This window comes from Oncorhynchus clarkii, chromosome 15 (assembly GCF_045791955.1).
Source record: "Oncorhynchus clarkii lewisi isolate Uvic-CL-2024 chromosome 15, UVic_Ocla_1.0, whole genome shotgun sequence".
Taxonomy (NCBI): domain Eukaryota; kingdom Metazoa; phylum Chordata; class Actinopteri; order Salmoniformes; family Salmonidae; genus Oncorhynchus; species Oncorhynchus clarkii.
The window spans coordinates 13,300,157-13,307,656 of NC_092161.1; positions in this window are offsets into that span (position 1 = coordinate 13,300,157).

The following is a 7,500-nucleotide window of genomic DNA, read 5'->3' on the forward strand; positions in this document are numbered from 1 at the left end:
ATGCAACAGTTACTTATCATTTTGATCAGTTGTATCAATTGACAATTAGATCATTGTAATGAAATGAATAGACAGTCATTTCAGATGTAATGTGTGAATTGCATTTTGAAATGGTAATACTTTGATGTTAAGTTGTGTCATTTTGAACAGGTGATTTTAGTTCAATGAACAAATGATCATAGCTTCATGTGTATTGTATCCAAGCAATTGGAAAAAGTGTTAGAGTTATGAAAAATTTGCATTTTGATCATTGGTCGTGAATTTTGTGTCTCGAGTTTTGAAAAATGACATCAAGGTTCTGAAATTAGTGCCAGAGGGATTGTAAAAAACTGTAATATTACACACACACACACACTACTAATATTACACAACACACACACACTACTAATATTACACAACACACACACACTACTAATATTACACAACACACACACACTACTAATATTACACAACACACACACACAACTAATATTACACAACAAACACACACTACTAATATTACACAACACACACACACTACTAATATTACACAACACACACACACTACTAATATTACACAACACACACACACACACTACTAATATTACACAACACACACACACTACTAATATTACACAACACACACACACTACTAATATTACAGAACACACACACACAACTAATATTACACAACACACACACACATTACTAATATTACACAACACACACACATTACTAATATTACACAACACACACACACATGACTAATATTACACAACACACACACACACTACTAATATTACACAACACACACACACACACTACTAATGTTACACAACACACACACACTACTAATATTACACAACACACACACATTACTAATATTACACAACAAACACACACATTACTAATATTACACAACACACACACACACATTACTAATATTACACAACACACACACACATTACTAATATTACACCACACACACACACATTACTAATATTACACAACACACACACACATTACTAATATTACACAACACACACACACATGACTAATATTACACAACACACACACACACTACTAATATTACACAACACACACACACACACTACTAATATTACACAACACACACACACACACTACTAATATTACACAACACACACACATTACTAATATTACACAACACACACACACATTACTAATATTACACAACACACACACACACATTACTAATATTACACAACACACACACACATTACTAATATTACACCACACACACACACATTACTAATATTACACCACACACACACACATTACTAATATTACACAACACACACACACACATTACTAATATTACACAACACACACACACATTACTAATATTACACAACACACACAAAGTGATTGTAAAAAACTGTAATATGATTGTTGTATCTCTGTTCTTTATTCAGTTGTAATGGTGTTATCTCAGATTGTAGCCTAATTTGTGTTAGCATGGAAACACTGGGTGAAGAGCTCCTCATTCAATCCCACTGTGGGGTAGGATGTTCTCACTATACTACTCTAGTGGAAAGACATACCGTGTGTGTGTGTGTGTGTGTGTGTGTGTGTGTGTGTGTGTGTGTGTGTGTGTGTGTGTGTGTGTGTGTGTGTGTGTGTGTGTGTGTGTGTGTGTGTGTTGTGTGAGTGTATATGTATATGTATTTATGTGTGTGTGTGTGTGTGTGTGTGTGTGTGTGTGTGTGTGTGTGTGTGTGTGTGTGTGTGTGTGTGTGTGTGTGTGTGTGAGTTTGTCTGCATGTACAGGTATTCTTGGCCTAAGCGTTACACTCTGACATAGTGGCCATCAGACAGACTATAACCATCAGACTGAGGAGTGACTGACATAGTGGCCATCAGACAGACTATAACCATCAGACTGAGGAGTGACTCTGACATAGTGGCCATCAGACAGACTATAACCATCAGACAGACTATAACCTTCAGACTGAGGAGTGACTCTGACATAGTGGCCATCAGACAGACTATAACCATCAGACAGACTATAACCATCAGACAGACTATAACCATCAGACAGACTATAACCATCAGACAGACTATAACCATCAGACAGACTATAACCTTCAGACAGACTATAACCTTCTTACTGAGTAGTGACTCTGACATAGTGGCCATCAGACAGACTATAACCATCAGACAGACTATAACCATCAGACAGACTATAACCTTCAGACTGAGGAGTGACTCTCACATAGTGGCCATCAGACATCTCTTCCAAATGTATTCCACCTCGCCGCACTGGCCTGGCTACGGGGAGCATTCAACCAGGTAAGGTTGGGCAGGCTCGGTGCTCAAGAGCTCCAGTGCGCCTGCACGGTCCGGTCTATCCAGTGCCACCTCCACGCACCAGCCCTCCGGTGGCAGCCCCCCGCACCAGGCTGTCTCTCCGTCTTCTGCCTATAGGTGCTTCCTCCTCTGCAGTGCTGCCAGAGCCTTCCTCCTCTCCTGAGCTGCTAGAGCCTCCCGTCTGTCCTGAGCTGCTAGAGTCTCCCATCTGTCCTGAGCCGCCAGAGTCTCCCGTCTGTCCTAAGCTGCCAGAGTCTCCCGTCTGTCCTGAGCTGCTAGAGTCTCCCATCTGTCCTGAGCCGCCAGAGTCTCCCGTCTGTCCTGAGCCGCCAGAGTCTCCCGTCTGTCGTAAGCCGCCAGAGCCGCCAGTCTGTCCTGTGCCGCCAGAGCCGCCAGTCTGTCCTGAGCCGCCAGAGCCGCCAGTCTGTCCTGAGCCGCCAGAGCCGCCAGTCAGCCATGAGCCGCCAGAGCCGCCAGTCAGCCAGGAGCCGCCAGAGCCGCCAGCCAGCCAGGAGCCTCCAGAGCCGTCAGCCAGCCAGGAGCCACCAGAGCCGTCAGTCAGCCAGGAGCCTCCAGAGCCATCAGCCAGCCTGGAGCCGCCAGAGCCGTCAGTCAGCCAGGAGCTGCCAGAGCCGTCAGTCAGCCAGGAGCTGCCAGAGCCGGCAGCCAGCCAGGAGCTGCCAGAGCCGCCAGCCAGCCAGGAGCTGCCAGAGCCGCCAGCCAGCCAGGAGCTGCCAGAGCCGTCAGCCAGCCAGGAGCTGCCAGAGCCATCAGTCAGCCAGGCGATGCCAGAATCGCCCTTCACTCCGGAGCTGCCGGAGTCTCACGCCTGTCCGGCGCTGCCGGAGTCTCCCGTCCGTCCACAGCTGCCGGAATCTTCCGTCCAATTGGGCCCCATGGCTAGGGTCCTCAGTCGGATGTCGGCGGCGAGGGTTGCCTCTCATAAGAGGCCATGGGGGCGGTTGAGGAGGCGGACAAAAACTGTGGTGAAGTGGGGTCCACGTCCCGCGCCAGAGCCGCCACCGCGGACAGACGCCCACCCAGACCCTCCCCTATAGGTTCAGGTTTTGCGGCCGGAGTCCGCACCTTAGGGGGAGGGGGGGTACAGTCACGTTCTGACCTTTATTTCCTTTGTTTTGGCTTTATTTAGTATGTTAGTTTATTATACATATTTAGTATGTTCAGGGCGTGAGTTAGGGTGTGCAGTCTATGTTTGTTTTTCTATGTTTGGTTTCTGTTTTGGCCTAGTATGGTTCTCAATCAGAGGCAGGTGTCGTTAGTTGTCTCTGATTGAGAATCATACTTAGGTAGCCTGGGTTTCAGTGTTGGTTTGTGGGTGGTTGTTTCCGTGTGTGTGTTTGTCGCCACACGGTACTGTTTCGATTGTTGTAGATTTCACGTTATCGTTTATTGTTTTTGTTCGAGTGTTCATTTGTCTTCATTAAAAACATTATGGACACTTACGACGCTGCATCTTGGTCCGAACCTTACTCCTCTTCAGACGAAGAGGAGATCTGCCGTTACAATGGATCGGATGTGTTCTCTACTGAATATGAATGAATCCTTTTTGTGCAGGTTGCAGTTGATAATCATACAAACATAGTTCTGGAAAGAGAATTGAGTAGGAGATATTTACATTGTAGATGGACCTGCTATGTAGTCTACACATCACCACAACTTGTTCTTGACTTATTCACACTCCCTCTAAAACTACATAGAAATGAAGAAAGAGAAAAGGCTTTTATTGCTGTGGGCTAAATCAGGTTCACACAGTGTTTCTTAGTAGTCTTAAACAAACCTGCTTTGCAACAAAAGTATACACCTCACACACATGGTTATACCATGTCAGATATACAGTTGAAATGTTTTCAATTTTGAGTTTGCATCCCAATATTACACTTTATATACATCAAAGTACTGGATTTTGCCATTTAAACAACAAAAAATCTTTATTAATTATGAAATTATGTAAAATATTTATAACATTCCACCCATGACTCCACTAGAGGGAAAGGGTTACTTATTTAGATATCCAATAGGCTGTATTATTATTTTATACAGCCTTCAGATTGCCTACATGTTTTCAATTTGGCACGTCCCTGCGATCATGATATCACGGAGAGAAGGAGAGAGAGAGAGAGAGACAGAGAGAGTCAGAGAGAGAGAATCAGAGAGAGAGAGAAACAGAGAGAGAGAGAGAGAGGGAGAGAGAGAGAAACAGAGAGAGAGAAAGAAACAGAGAGAACAGAGAGAGAAACAGAGAGAGACAGAGAGAGAGACACAGAGAGAAAGAGAGAGAGAGAGAAACAGAGAGAGAGAGAGAGAAACAGAGAGAGAGAGAAACAGAGAGAGAGAGAGAAACAGAGAGAGAGAAACAGAGAGAGAGAAACAGAGAGAAACAGAGAGATAAACAGAGAGAGACAGAGAGAGAGAGAGAGAGAGAGAAAGAGAGAAACAGAGAGAGATAGAGAAACAGAGAGAGGCACAGAGAGAGAGACAGAGAGAGAGAGAGAGAGAGAGCGAGAGAGAGAGAGAGAAACAGAGAGAGAAACAGAGAGAGACAGAGAGAGAAACCGAGAGAAACAGAGAGAAACAGAGAGAGAGAGAGCTCTACTAGACCTGGCCCATCACAACACAGCTCAGAGAGAGAGAAATCGAGAGAGAGAAACAGAGAGAGAGAGATAAACTGAGAGAGAGAGAGAGAGAGAGAGAGAGTAACAGAGAGAGAGAGAGAGAAACAGAGAGAGAGAGAAACAGAGAGAGAGAGAGAAACAGAGAGAGAGAAACAGAGAGAGAGAAACAGAGAGAAACAGAGAGATAAACAGAGAGAGACAGAGAGAGAGAGAGAGAGAGAGAAAGAGAGAAACAGAGAGAGATAGAGAAACAGAGAGAGGCACAGAGAGAGAGACAGAGAGAGAGAGAGAGAGAGAGCGAGAGAGAGAGAGAGAAACAGAGAGAGAAACAGAGAGAGACAGAGAGAGAAACCGAGAGAAACAGAGAGAAACAGAGAGAGAGAGAGCTCTACTAGACCTGGCCCATCACAACACAGCTCTACTAGACCCATCCCATCACAACACAGCTATACTAGACCTGGCCCATCACAACACAGCTCTACTAGACCCAGCCCATCACAACACAGCTCTACTAGACCCAGCCCATCACAACACAGCTCTACTAGACCCGGCCCATCACAACACAGCTCTACTAGTTCTTGCCCATCACAACACAGCTCTACTAGACCCGGCCCATCACAACACAGCTCTGACCACTACTCCAGGGTCGGACAGAACACTGCCCTTCAGGGAAGTAGACCACATGATGCAGTCCACACCAAAAATTGAACATCCTTGAATCAGTCATTAAAAACAACCAAAATCCATTAGATTACCCAATAACCCAACAAGAACTAAATGAAAAGCTAAAATCTATTAAATCAACGAAGGCTTGTGGTCTAGACAACATCAGAAATGAAATGCTGAAAAACAGCACACACGAGTTGCAAAATGCTGTGCTTAAATTGTTCAACATGGTTTTAACTTCTGGCTGCTTCACTGATGTCTGGTACCAGGGGCTCATCTCCCCTATCCACAAAAGTGGAGACAAATCAGACCCCAATAATTACAGGGGAATTTGCGTAAACAGTAACTTGGGAAAGATTTTCTGTAGCATTTTGAAGAGAATTCAAACATTTCTTAAAGAAAAAAAGTAATAAGTAATTGTCAAATTGGCTTTCTCCCTAACCATCGCACTACTGACCATATATACACCTTACACACACTAATTAATAAACACGTCCATCAAAAAAAAGAGGGCAAAATCTTTGCTTGCTTTATTGACTTTAAAAAAGCATTTGATTCGATTTGGCACGAAGGGCTATTCTACAAAATTCTACAAAGTGGGCTTGGTGGTAAGGTATATGACTTAATAAAATGTATGTACACAGAAAACAAGTGTGCAATAAAAATCTAAAACCAAAGAACAGAATTGTTTTCACAATGTCGAGGTGTGAGACAAGGCTGCAGTTTGAGTCCAAATCTTTTCAGCATTTATATCAATGAATTAGCAGACATGTTGGATCAATCTCCAGCCCCAGAACTCACAATATTTGACACAGAGGTGAAATACCTGCTATATGCTGATGACTTGGTACTTCTATCACCAACCAAAGAAGGTCTTCAACAGAACATTAATATTCTGGAGCAATATTGCCATAATTGGGCCATGGCAGTAAATTTCCAAAAAACTAAAATCATGATTTTCCCCCAAAAAATCAGATGTCAGAAACACAAATATAAATTCACCCTGAACAACACCTTAATTGAACACACAAAAAATTACACCTACCTTGGTCTGACCATATCTGCATCGGGAAACTTTAATATGGCAGTGAATGCACTCAAAGAAAAAGCCCGCAGTGTATGCAATAAAAATGAAATTATTCAAAATCAACATCCCAATTAGAATTTGGACTAAAATATTTGACAGTGTAATCCTACCAATAGCTCTTTATGGAAGTGAGGTTTGGGGGCCACTCAATAAACTGGATTTTAAAATGTGGGACAAACATCCAATTGACACCCTACATGCAGAATTCTGTCGGAAAATCCTACAAGTCCAGAGAAATACACCAACTAATGCATGTAGGGCAGAATTGGGCCGTTTTCCAGTAATAATGAAAATAAAGAGAAGATCATTAAAATGTTGGCTACATCTAAATTCAAGTCCAAATTCAAGTCTGCAATTTAAATCACTTCAAACCCAAGAGCTGAGCCCAGAAACGAGCCCTCTCAGTCAGCTGGTGTTGGACCTCACCAACCAAGCTGACACCAGCACTGCTTCAAAATAAAGAATTCCAATAAGCAAAATCATGAACCAATCAAAGGAATCATATTTACAACATTGGAAAAACTAAACAAAATCCCAAAGCCGACTAAATTGCTATCTGACCCTAAACAGAGAATATGAATTGGCTGATTATCTCTACTCTGTCAGAGATACGAAGTACAGACAGATCCTTACCAAGTACAGGCTGAGTGACCACCGATTGGCAATAGAAACCGGCAGACATAAAAAGACATGGCTACCCAAAGAGGAGCGTGTATGTGGTCACTGCACAACAGGGGAGGTAGAAACAGAGATCTACTTTCTCCTTTACTGTGATAAATATTCCTC